Consider the following 12,139-nt stretch of genomic DNA (forward strand, 5'->3'; position numbering starts at 1 on the left):
TATCGAAGGGGATCACTTTGAGATACTCAGCTGGAAGATGGCTTCTCTCATGTCTATCTTTATTTTTTTTGGTTTGTCTTTTTATCTTTCTAGGGCCACACCCATGGCATATGGAGGTTCCCAGGCTAGGGGTCCAGTCAGAGCTACAGCTGCCGGCCTACACTACAGCCACAGCAATGCCAGATCTGAGCCACGTCTGGACCTATACCACAGCTCACAGCAACGCCGGATCCTCAATCCACTGAGCAAGGCCAAGGATTGAACCCACAACCTCATGGTTCCTAATCAGATTTGTTTCTGCTGCGCCACGATGGGAACTCCTCTCATGTGTATCTTGGTGAAGGTGGCTGGAAGGCTGAGGTCTCTTGGGACTATTTGCTGCAGTTTTGCATATTTCCTCTGTAGCTTGGTGCTCTCAGAATAGCTGACTTTTTAGATAGCAGTGTTCAGAAAAGCTTGGGTGGAAGTTTCAAGGCTTCTTATGATCAAATGTAGAAGTTTACAGAATGTCATTTTTACCACCTCCTCTTGGTCAAGAAAGTCACAAAGACCAGCCCAGATTCAACGTAAGGAGATACTTCTATTTTTGGCTCATAAAATTCAATCACTATTTGTTTAAATCACAAAAGGGTATTGAAAATCATCAAGTACTGAATCTAGTATTAGAGTCTTTTTCTTCTTCTGTAATATAGTAAATTACATTTATTGGTTTTTGAATATGAATCCACCTTCGAATTCTTAGGAAAAATCCCATCATATTATATCACGATGTATAATACTTTTTAACAATTGGTTAATATTTTGTAATCTTTTGTTTAAAATTTTTTAGATCCGTGTTTTTGAGAGAAATGGACCTGCAATTTTCTTTCTTACAATGTCCTTGTTAAGTTTTGGCATAAAAGTTGGGATGGCTTCATAAATGACTTGTTACTTGTTTGCTCTCTCTCTTTTTCTTTTCTTCAGAAGAGTCTATAAGCTTTGGTTCTCTTTCTTTATTAACTTCATCTGTTAGGCCATTTGAACCTGGAGGTGTTTTTGTTTTTTGTTTTTCTTGGGAAAATTCTTAACTTTGGACTCAATTACTTTAATACATAGAGAACTATATCTGCTTCTTCTTGATTCAGTTTTGGTATCCTGTGTTTTTTTCCAATTGACAAAAGTTGTTACTATCCTCTTACTATCTTATTAATGACTTGGCATGTGTGCTGACACCTCCATTTTCATTTCTGTAGTGATTATTTGTGACTTTTTCTTCTCATTTTCTGAATTAGCTGCGCCAAAGGTTCATAAATTTTATTTTTTTCTAACAACTAATATTTGGTTTAAAAAATTTTTAACCTCTCTTCATTTAAAATATTTCCATTTTATTTTTTACTATTTTTATTTATTTTTCTAAATTCTTGATATATGTAATTGATTTTAGTCTTTTTTGTATAAATATGAACTTAAGGCTATAAAATTTCCTCTAAGAATTACTTTAGTGCATTTCACATATTTTGATTTTAATTATCACTTAGCTTAAAATATCATCTAATTCTGTGATTTCTTCTTTGACTCATAAGTTATTTAGAAATTTGGGGCTAATAAACAGTTTAGGGTTTAATAGTTATTTTTCTCCTTGTTGATTTCTTGCTTAATTCCACTGTAATCAGAGAACTCTATTGTAGTTTGCTATATGGCCCAACATAATATCAAATTTGCATGTTCCATAGACCTATACCACAGCTCAAGGCAACTCCAGATCCTTGACTCACTGAGAGAGGTCAGGGATTGAACCTGCATCCTCATGGACACCAGTTGGGTTTGTTTCAGTTGCACCACAATGGGAACTCCCTTATTTGTTGAATGCAATGCTTTAAACGTGTCATCGAGGTCAAATTTATTCATTGTGATTTTCAAATCTTCTCTATCTCTATTAACACTTCCTCAGAATTATTCTGCTAGTAGCTAAGATAGTTGTGCTAAGGAATCTCACTCTGTGTGTTTGTCTTCTTCTCCTTTTAGTTCTGAAGTGTTTGTTTTGATATTTGAAGCTATATTATTTGATACATACAAATTAAGGCTTTTTATATCTTTCATGTCAACTGTCACTTTAAAAGTCATAATACTCTTATCTCTAGGAATCCTTCTAGCCTAGAGGTTTCTTTGTCTAATTATCATAGCTATTAAGTTTTGTCTTTTTATTGTTGTTGCTTATATCATTCCCATTCTTTTAGTATTAATACTTTTATGTCCTTATATTTAAGTTATTCTCTTATTTTTGAAAAATTCCACTCTGAAAATGCTGTCCTTTAATTAAATATTTAGTCCAGTTAATTTGGATTCAAATAGTAATATTTTTGAGCTTAAATTATCGTATTAATATTGTTTTCTCATTTTCTCCCTGATCTATCTTCCTTTTCTTCTCTTTTTCTCGTTAACGAGAAATTACATTCACTTATTTTTTCATTCATTCATTAATCAGCATTCTGTTATCCCCTGCTGTTGCTATGTGCACATTGTTTTATCATTCTTTTTGTAGTTATTCTAGAGGTTATAATATGCACCGTTGACCTATTAGACCCTAACATATTTTTTTTTTTGGCAAATGCTGTTATATATTTAGGCCCCTGAAAAAAAATTTTAATATTTAGTATTAGTTTAGATTTATGAACAAATTCCCCCTTCTAATACTTTTTATTCTCCCTGAATTTTCATATTTTTAAACTTGTGTTATTTCTCTTATGCCTGAAGAACTTTATTCAGTATTTTTTTTAGTATGGTTTATGGGAAATTAAATTTTTCAGTTATTGCCTGAAAATACATTTTTCAGTAATTTATAAAGAATATTTTGCTTGAAAAATAGAATTTTCTTTCAGCAATTTAAGGATATAATTTGTGATGATTAATTTTTATGTCAGTTTGCCTGGGATAGGAGATGTCCAGACATGATCAAATATTATTTTGAGTGAATATTGGGAGGGTGATTCTGGATGAGATTAGAATTTAAACTGGTAGACTGAGTAAAGCAGATTCCTCACCCTAAAGTGAATGGGTCTTATCCAATTAGTTGAAGACCTGACAAGAACAAAAGGCCAAGTAAGAGGAAACTCTCTTGTTAACTGGGTGATCTTCTTCTGACCTCCAAGTAGAAGTTATGCCAGTGGCTCTTCCAGTTTTCCAGCTTGCTGACTACAGATTGTGAGAATTCTTGACCTTTATAAGTGCATGGACCAATTCCTTGGTGTGTGTGTGTGTGTGTGTGTGTGTGTGTGTGTGTGTGTGTGTAAAAGCTCTAACTAGCTGTCTAGCTATCTGTCTACCTACGTATCTACATCTTAATGGCTTTGTTTCTCTGAGAACCCTGATAAAATACAGCATTTCACTGTCACCTAATATCCATCATCTTTATTGTAAATTTAGTTCTATCTCATTGTTGTTCCTTTGAAGAAAATGATTGTTTTGCTGTGTCTGCTTTAAAGGTGTTGCTTTTGTCCTTCATTTTAAGTAGTTTTACTATGATATACTTGGGTATTTTGTTGTTGTTCTGCTTAAGACTCACAGAGTTTCTTAAATGTGTGACTTGTCTTTTATCAATTTTGAACCTTTCTCAACCACTTTCTTTTCATATATTACTTCTATATCACTGCTCTTCCAATTTTATCTCCTCTTCTTATCTTTCCTTCTCCCTCCCTCTCTCTATTTCTGCTCTCTTTCCCCATTTTCAGGGATACTTATAAGTATGTTAGATTGTTTCATTATATCCTATACAGTTATGGCCATTCTTTGTGTATGTTTTTAAATAATTTTTTTCTCTCCATGTTCAGTGGATATATTTTATTGATCTTCCAGTTCATAATCCTTTCTTCTAATACATCTAATTGGTGTTAATCTCATCTACTGAATTTTAAATTTTTATTATTGTAGTATCCATTTACAGAATTTTTATTTATATTAATTATTTCTTATATATTACAGTACTCTAGTGAAATTAATCCATCTTGTCATGTATTGTCCTGGATATATTAATAATAACTTCTAAAACTATATATAATAAGTATAATATCTGTAGGTCTGCTTCCATTGTCCGTTTTTTTCTTTTATTGGCCAGATATTTGCTCCTTTCTAGAGGTAATTTGAAGTTTTTTATGATACTCTTTTTCCAAAGAGAATTTCCCTCTTTGTGATTGGCACTAGATTAAGGGACGATCTTCCCCATCCTACCTGTGGTTGAGCTGATTCGAAAATGGTTTCAGTCCTTCGTATGGTTTTTTTCCATTTTGGTTTCATATTTATTCTTAGAATATAGTCCTTCTGTATTCTTAACTGGAAGTATGAGAAGTTTACTGGTGATTGTCCTCCTTGAAGGTCACTAGACTCTACTTTTTCAGTATTAAGACTATTGGAAGCAGAGTTCCCATTGTGGCTCAGCAAAACCCAACTGGTATCCATGAGGATATGAGTTCGATCCCTGGCCTTGCTCAGTGGGTTAAGTATCTGGTGTTGCCATGAGCTGTGGTGTAGGTCATAAATGCGGCTTGGATCCTGCATTGCTGTGGCTGTGGCTGTAGCTGGCAGCTGCAGCTCTGATTCGACCCCCAGCCTGGGAACTTCCATATGCTGCAGGAATGGCCCTAAAAAGCAAAAAAGAAAAAAGAAAACAAAAAAAGACTAATGGAAGTTCAGTTAGGATTTCAGCCCTTTAGACACTATCTTCTGCTTAGTTTCTTTGTCTCTCTGTCTTGTGTAGTCTAGGAACCACCAAGTTCCTTAGAAGGAAATGTGCTGCAGAAGGTTCTATTTCTGTCATTGAGTTTCCCTTCTCTCTGATATCCTGGCTCTTTAAGTAACAGCTGCCTTGGTAGCTTCCTGATTTCTCTAGAGATTGTTGTTTGTTTGTTTGTTTGAATATGGTCTTCCTTTATATTCAAATTGGAGTGGAGTAAGCTCTTTTCCTATTACAGAAAATGACCTAATTTTCTTTTTATCAGAACAATGATTTTTTTTCCTTCAAGAAAAGTTCAAGATATATTTTTGGTTACCTATCCTTTTTTAAAAATGACTTTAGATATTAAATCATCAGGTCTCCCAGAGTCATTGCTTGTATTTCTATCCCACTTTCTACTGCCATTCTTTGGCTGTCTATCCTAGCATTGATTACTTTTTATTGCTTTTTTTAAAAAATTCATTTTAAATTCACTTACTACTCTACAGCTGTGTATTATGTTTTCTTTAATTTGTTGAGAATTTTAGTTGTGTATTGCTATATAACCATAACCACCTTAAAGTTAGTCACTTAAAGCAATGATTTGCAATTTCTCTTATGGATTGGTTGGCAACTCTTCTGTTCCATGTGATGTCAACTGGGGCCACATGGCTGTAATTACTTGGTGGCTGGACTGAGTCTAGAACATTGAAAAAAGGCCTCACTCACCTGTTTGGTGCCTCAGTTTGGCTAGAGTACCTTGGTTCTCCTCCATGGGCCTCCTTTCCTACAGCTGTATGGACTCTCTTCCTTAAAGCATGACAGCTGGTTTTCAAGAGAGCAAACGTGGACGCCACCTCATTTCATAAAGCCTCAGCCCAGAACTCTCACAGTGTCTGTCACTTCTGTCATATTCTCTAGGTAAAAATAAGTCACAAGTCCAGGCCAGAGCCAAGAAGAAGAGAAATAGATTCCCCTTCTTGAAGGGGAAAAGAGACATGCACATATAGAGATAAGAGGAACTGTTGGTGGCCTTCCTAAAAAACAATCTACCTTGGTGTTGCTACCTGTATAATAACACATTCCCATTTTTGGACAATTTACTGATGCTTTACTGCTTGTTTGACTTCTGCCCTGGAATTGTTTTCTCTATCAATAGCTAAGTTCAATTACTTTACACCTGTGGGCTCAGGTAAACTATAAGCACTGGATTCAATATCAATTTAAAACTTGGACCTTTTCTAACTATGCACTCCAGCTTTAATAGTTATATTTCTGTCTTGTCTTTTTTCTTTTCCCGAGCCAAACCTTCCTGTGCCCTATTCCTGTGACCTCTTCTTAAATTTCCTGAGCCTCCCTGCTCTCTGGTACTGCAATATTTTGCTTTCCTTGATCCTCCGCAGATCATTTTTTCTTGGTTAGACTTCCCTTTATATCTTCAGAACATTGGCATCTTCTTGGTACTCTCTTCCCATGGAAAATGCTTGCTAGGCTTTTAACAGAAGGGTCCCTGTTTCAGGTATTGCTCTTTTTGTTTTTAATGGAATTAATCTCTTTATTTCCAGAATGAATCAATAGGTCTGGATTTATTTATATATATATTTTTAAGAAGAGTAAAACTTAATATAGCCCCAGGGTACACTAGAGTCCACAGACTATAAGGGGCCTTGCGTATGGAAAGTTTTAGCAGTTTTGCTATTTGCCAGTTATATATTCTGAAAATGAAATTTTCTTGAATAGAATCAAACTTGGCCAGATTTTCTTAACAATTTGGCTGCAATATTATACTACTGGCATATGTGTTTTAATTTTTCACCAGTTTTCACAAAAATAGAGTAGGTATAGATTTAAAGCAAATCTATATTTTATTCCAATAACCTGAAAAATTCATATATTATTCTGTGTCATGCCTGAGATACTATAAATCTCATCTGACTAATGTCTAAGTAGCTAAGCTATTGAAAGACCAAATTACATAATAGCAAATAAAATGTAAACATTGACATTGAGTAGGTCAAATTTGCCTTCTGTAATTTAGAATTTTTGGTTAATGAAAAAATTTTAAATGAAATAAATTTATTTATTATCGTGCAGGTCTTTGGGGGAAAAGTGTGTCATACCTGCATTATTTTACTGCGTAAGAAAAGCATAAATATATCTTAGAAAGTCAGGATTTCTTTGAAAAGGTTTTGAACACTGTTAGTCTTTTAGAATAGAAAATCTTTTGGCAGTAACAAACACTAACTAAGCCCTATTTTAGCAGCAGATAACTCTTTGGCTACATTATAACCATAAGAATGAAGAAATCTTTGTCAGAATCATGTATTAATATATTTGTCAGCAATGCCTATCTTTATAAAGGCTAGGTTGAAACTGTTCTTCAAGATTTATCATGTATTCCAATTCAAAAATCTCCCATAGCCAACATGGCTCTGAGATCTGAAGCATCAAAATTCTTACTTTCTCTGTGTTGTCTGATTTGCCAATTGCTCTCTGAACCTTGGCAGATTTCAACGAATCAAGATGATAATTTCCTTAAATTTCTGATTCCAGTCCCATTAATTTATATGGATGAAAGTTTATTAAGATGAAAAATTATTTTCACTGGACTTATGCAAATAATTACCAGTTATTGCTTTGTGTATTTTATTAAAAGTAAAATTGAAAGCAATTAAGAATTTTCTGGGATAATTGTAAGTTACGTGAGGGCTAGTTTTTCTAGTTTGCTCTTTTCCTACATTTCAAAACAAAATTTTAAAACTAAGGAATACTATGGGAAAATAATGGTTAAGAATCTATTATTATTGGAATTCCTGTTGTGACTCAGCGGGTTAAGGACCCAACATTGTCTCTGTGAGGATGTGAGTTCAATTCCTGGTCTTGCTCAGTGGATTAAGGATCTGGCATTGCCGTAAGTTGCAACGTAGGTCATAGATGCAGCTCAGATCCAGTGTTGCTTTGTGGCTCTTGCATAGGCCTCAGCTACAGCCCCGATTTGACCTCTGGCCCAGGAACTTCCATGTAGTGCAGGTGTGGCTATAAAAAGAGAAAAGAAAAAAAAAAAAAAAAACCCAATCTATTATTATTTAGCATAGAAGCTCAAATGGTTGAAAATATGAAAAATTCAAAACATTGATGATTTTGTTAATAGAAGGTCATGATTAAAGTCTCTAAAGTTTGTTTTCAAATGTATACTTTAACACAAAATTGTATATTTATCAACAAAGTTTGTCTCAGTTTCAGAGTAAATTTTGGTTTTCCATTATAAGTCTTTTATTGTACATATTTTGGTTTTCTCCTGCCTTCATTATATGTCTTTCTTTCTGACAAAATTAGCTTACATCTTTCACTTTAAGATTAGCATTTTTTCACACCACCTTTCTCTTCTAGGTTGTCTGATACCAGCCCCTCCTATTATTATCATCCCTTTATTCCATTCATGCCTCCTTTTATTCCCTTTAACCCTTGGGCTTGGAGCTTCTGGATGTATTTATCTATTTTTTTAGCAGGCTTTTTTGCAATAGTGGGAAGGTCTTCCATAGAGTCATTCAAAACTTACTGTGCACCTATCATGTACCAATTGGTGTGCTAGATTTTGGAGATAAGATAACGATAGTCTCTTTGATAGTCCTATTTAAAGTTAGGGGTTGTGTCTTTTTCATCCTGTATTGCTAGTGCTTGACACATGCCAGACCCATTGCAGACCTTCCATAAAGTTGTTATTGAAAGTTGTTCATTGCTGAACTATTACAATAGCCAAGACATGGAAGCAACCCAAATGGCCATTGACAGAGGAATGGATAAAGAAGATGTGGAACATATATACACTGGAATATTACTCAGCTGTTAAAAAAGAATGAAGTCATGTCATTTGTAGCAACATGATGGACCTAGAAACTATCATACTAAGTGAAGTTAGTCAGATAGTGAAAGACAAACGTCATATGATATCACTTATATGTGAAATCTAAAAAAAGGATACAAATGAACACATTTGTAAAATAGAAACACACTCACTTACAGAAACATGTCTGTAGAACAGAAACAGACTTTGAAAAACTTCTGGTTACCAAAGGAGACCGGTTGGGTGGGGGAATGGACTGGGTTTTGCGATTGGCATATGCCCAATGCAATATATGGAATGATTGGCTAATGGGACCTGTTGTATAGCACAGGGAACTCTACCAATATTCTGTGATAATCTATATGTAAAAGTAATCTGAAAAAGAATGGGTACGTGTACATGTACGACTAAATTACTTTGCAGAACAGCAGAAATTATTACAACCTTGTAAATCAACTATACTTCAATAAAACTTTAAAAAAATAAATATTTAAAAAAAGAGTATCACCCAAGGCCATCTGCACATCTTGAAGTGTCCCATCTGTATTGACTGTTTCCTCTTAGTTCCAATAATGTTTATTCAAGTTTTTGGGACCATTCCATTTACCAATCAGTAAAATATGGGGCAACAAATATAGTTCTTAGACTTCCAAATTAAATTCACTACTATGGCAACGAATTTCCTGAATAAAAGGAACATATACTGTGCAAACACTGCCTCAAGAACTTCATTGCTGCATTGAGCCAGGTTATAACACAGCATTTGGGTGCATTGCTAATTTTCTGGTTAGGATGTCTGTGGCAAATAAAGCAATTTGTGCAAAGCTAGCTTCATGAGCCTGCACCTGAACTACATATACTTTCTGTTTTGTGACCCAGAGACCAAAAAGTTGAGGAATGTAGAATGTAAAATGAAAGTAGGCAGTGTATTTAAAAAACTTACAGTATAATTATTTGTATTCATATCAAGAATGAAGAAAATAGCATGATAAGACATGTAAAATCGACATTTGTGAAATTAATTTGACTTTTATTTCTGAGTAAAATAATACACAAATATATTTAAGCTTCAGAAATGCATTCCAAAAAAACTATTTCCTGACCCTTCTTCTGTAGGTAATCAAAATGACATGTTTATATTTAACCATTCAACTATTTCCTTCCTGACTTGCAAACTTGGCTTAATATAATTTCTTTTCAGCCAGACTTGTTCCTAGAACTGTGAAGCTACTACTGAATTTATACTTGAAAGAATCAATTTGGGTATTGTTTGGCAATGGGTCAACACATCCTTCTGAAATCTCGATCTTTGTTTTAACCAGTTTTCTTGTGAAAGAGTGAACTTCCATGCTGACTAATTTTAATAGCCCTTATTTTTTTTTTCTGGATAATATCTGATTTAGTCTTCACGCTTTGTAGAATTTTGCCTTTTTCAAATTGGACTTGCTCAATGCCATTTCCTTCCTTCCCTTTGTTTCCTTTGTGAGGAAATTACCCCTTTCAGGAGCAAAGGGGTTGATAAAAAAATATCTCTCATAGCTAAGTTGTTTTAGGTTGTTTACCAAAAGAGGGCATGAAAGGAGTCTACCTCCAAGGTGAGGCTTAAGTGACTAAGAAGAGAAGGGAAGAAAAAGGCAATCTGGGAGTTCCCGTCGTGGCAGGATAACGAATCCGACTAGGAACCATGAGGTCGAGGGTTCAATCCCTGCCCTTGCTCAGTGGGTTAAGGATCCGGCGTTGCCATGAGCTGTGGGGTAGGTTGCAGACGCGGCTCGGATCCCGCGTTGCTGTGGCTCTGGTGTAGGCCTGTGGCTGCAGCTCTGATTCGACCCCTAGCCTGGGAACCTCCATATGCTGTGGGAGCGGCCCAAAGAAATAGCAAAAAAGACAAAAAAAAAAAAAAAAAAAAAAAAAAAAAAAAGGGCAATCTACCAAACCAAAGAACAATGACTTGGGATTTGAAATTTAAAATACATAACTATATATTCATGATGTATTTATTTATATTTTTCTTTTTGGGCTGCCCCCATGGCGTATGGAAGTTTCCAGGCCAGGGACTGAATCTGAGCTGCAGCTGCTGGCCTATGCCACAGCCACAGCCATGTTGGGTCCTTAACCCACTGCCCCACAGTGGGAACTCTGTATTTATTATAATTTTGATCAAAGTTCAAGATACATAGAATTTCATATAGGTTAAAAATATTGTTGAGTTTATTTTGACTTTCATTAAAAACAAATTTTGTCAATCATCCTCTTGTTAAAATGTTTTAGAACTAAACCCACAATATAATTACAACTCTAGAAATGCCATTAGGTTTTCTAAAGGAACATCAATCTATTTAGAAGTGTGAGATCTGTATTTTTAAGCCTATGTTTACATAGATGCTTTTTTCCCTATAGACAGCATAATGGAGTGGAAAGAATGTGAGATTCTGGAATTAGAAAAGTTGGGCATGACTCCCAGACTCTGCACTACCAGCTGTGTGACCTTGGGTAAGTCGCTTAATCCATCGAGGCTTATTCCTCTTGCCTGTCAAATGAAATAAAAGACACCTATCTTTCAATTCGAGTGTACATCTTAAATGAGTAGTATGTGCGAAGGTGCCTTGTAAGTTATAAAGCATAATGCCAAGGATAGTCATTTTATTTCAGATTAACACAAATATTGCTCTAAATTGGCATGTCTCCTAACAAAATAAATGATTGCTAATGCCCGGAGTATCCTTGGTTTTATCTTTTTCTTTTTCTTTTAATTTTATTTTTTATTTAAAACATAGTCGATTTACAACGTTTCTTCAATTTCTGTTGTACAGCAAAGTGACCCAATCACACAGAGTTCCCTGCACTGTGCAGTAGGGCCCCATTGCCCATCCATTCCAAATATAACAGTTTGCATCGAACAACCCCGAACTGCCCATCAACCCTCCTCCCCCCTCCCCAGGAACCACAGGTCTGCTCTCCTTGGCCATGATGTCTTTCTGCTTTGTAGATAGGATCATCATGGCACAGATGATCCTTGCTTCTATCTTAAAATATTTTTTCCTTGAGAGAAAACTTTTAATTAGCAATGGGTTTAAAATCCTTTTTTAAAAAAAATACTCATTCTATACTTGAATTATTCAATTAGGAAAAATATATAAGCCTCCTTTAAGAGAACCCCTTTGAAAAGGTGAATCATTTTACCCTTACCTCAAGTTCGTTTCTATTCTAAAAGCAAATCTGTGCTCCTTCAGAGACACCCCTGTAGGCTGTGGATTGTGTAAGTGAGGAAAAGGTTTAAGTTGAGAGCACAGGCACCCAAGGATGACTTAGTCATTAGACAAAGTGGTACAGGGCCAGGGTCCACTCTACTTTTCAAGAATCATGAAAATGTTTTATTCTCTTTTGAAGTTGGAAGAGGAAATGAACTTCGGGGTCAAAGAAAATGTTTTAGTATATAATATTAATATAATCATCTCTATACCAATGAGTCATAAAGGTAACTTTTAATGTTTGTGGCAGCCCTCAGTAACCGAAGATGAATTCTTTGAGGAATCCAGTTATATGCGGTTCAAGGCACACCAGGCCACTTCTCCAACAGAGATGATGTTGCCAGGAATCACAGATGTGGA

Source organism: Sus scrofa, chromosome 11 (genome assembly GCF_000003025.6).
Source record: "Sus scrofa isolate TJ Tabasco breed Duroc chromosome 11, Sscrofa11.1, whole genome shotgun sequence".
Classification (NCBI taxonomy): Eukaryota; Metazoa; Chordata; class Mammalia; order Artiodactyla; family Suidae; genus Sus; species Sus scrofa.